Genomic DNA, 1,453 nt, shown 5'->3' with positions numbered 1-1,453 from the left:
ATTCCCGCCAAAATTCTTTTTTTGAATTGCCGCCAAAATTCTTTTTTTGAATTCCCTCCAAAATATTTTTTTCGAATTCCCGCCAAAATTCTTTTTTGAATTCCCGCCAAAGTTTTTTTTGAATTCCCGCCACAATTCCTTTTTGAATTCCCGCCAGAATATTCTTTTTTTTAACTCCTGCATTGATTTGTACCCCGTTGTACCCCCGAGTTTTTGTTCCCTCCGAATTAATTGCCGATTGAAACCCAACCTGACAAGGAAAATACCCGAAGTGTCCCCTTGCTTTTTTTAGATATTGGTGGCAAATAATGTCCCTTCCTTGGACTAGCACAAAACGGATAATATAAGCGGCCGATGCGCAGTTATAGCAGAATGGCAAAATTTGTTGCGATTTTTCAGAAAAAATGGGACAAGTCTATTCGAAAAGTCATAACTTTGTACAGACTGCAGATGGAGATTCAAACTAAACTGCATCTTATAGAACTAGGTTGAGGCTACGAAAAACTTAATTACACCTTCATTCTATATCTTCAAAGAAGTTTACTAGGATGGGAAATGTCCAAATGGTCCGACTGTGTGAAATCAAAAAATGTCGATTTTCGAAAAAAACACCTTCGGGAGACTATGTCCGTCCGATTCCTTTCACGTCATAATGCATAACTATTCAAATATATAGCTCACCGTTCATTTACGAGAGATTTTTGAAAAACTAATTTTTCAAAAATCAATCCTATACAGTACTGGCCAAAAAGGTATTCGCAAATAGTTTTTCGAGCATAACTTTTCTGAAACTTCCCGGATCAATCTGATATTTTAAGACAAAGTTTAAAACGGTAAAAGAAACTGATTCAACAACAAGAATAGTCAAAATTTCAAAAAATTGAAAAAAAATCGAAAAATTCATGAAAATTACAAAAACCGGTAAATGGAACTTTGACTTCTGAGATCTAGGATAGACCGGTAAACGAAAAATAACAATAGAAAATGAATAAAATAGCTTTAGTACTTCGTTGGGAAGCCTTTGGCGTCGATTACCGCCTGACATCTTCTTGACATCGAGTCGAGAAAAGTGTCGATGACAGACATCGGGATGGCCTGCCAGACATCTTGGAGTTGGTCGAACTTCTGGTTGGCATTCGAGGCACGGATCCCTCTAAACTGTCTCTCGACATGCTCCCAGAGGTGTTCGATCGGATTCAAGTCCGGAGATTGACTTGGCCAGTACAGAAGATCCACGTACACAAAGCGATCCATGATGCCCGTAATTCTTCTCAGCGGGCCGATTGAAGTCCCAGAGAAGCAGCCCCAGACCATCACCGATCCACCTCCATGCTTGACGGCCCTAAATCAGGTTTGTACCCCTTTGTACTCCATGAATTGCCCTAGCCCTCAGAATTTTTCCCGTTTCATTCAGAGGAAATACAGTATCTTACCTTATATATAAAACAGTAAG

This window comes from Caenorhabditis briggsae (assembly GCF_000004555.2).
Source record: "Caenorhabditis briggsae complete genome, chrV, whole genome shotgun sequence".
NCBI classification, from domain to species: Eukaryota; Metazoa; Nematoda; class Chromadorea; order Rhabditida; family Rhabditidae; genus Caenorhabditis; species Caenorhabditis briggsae.
Note: the sequence above shows the minus strand (reverse complement) of the source record.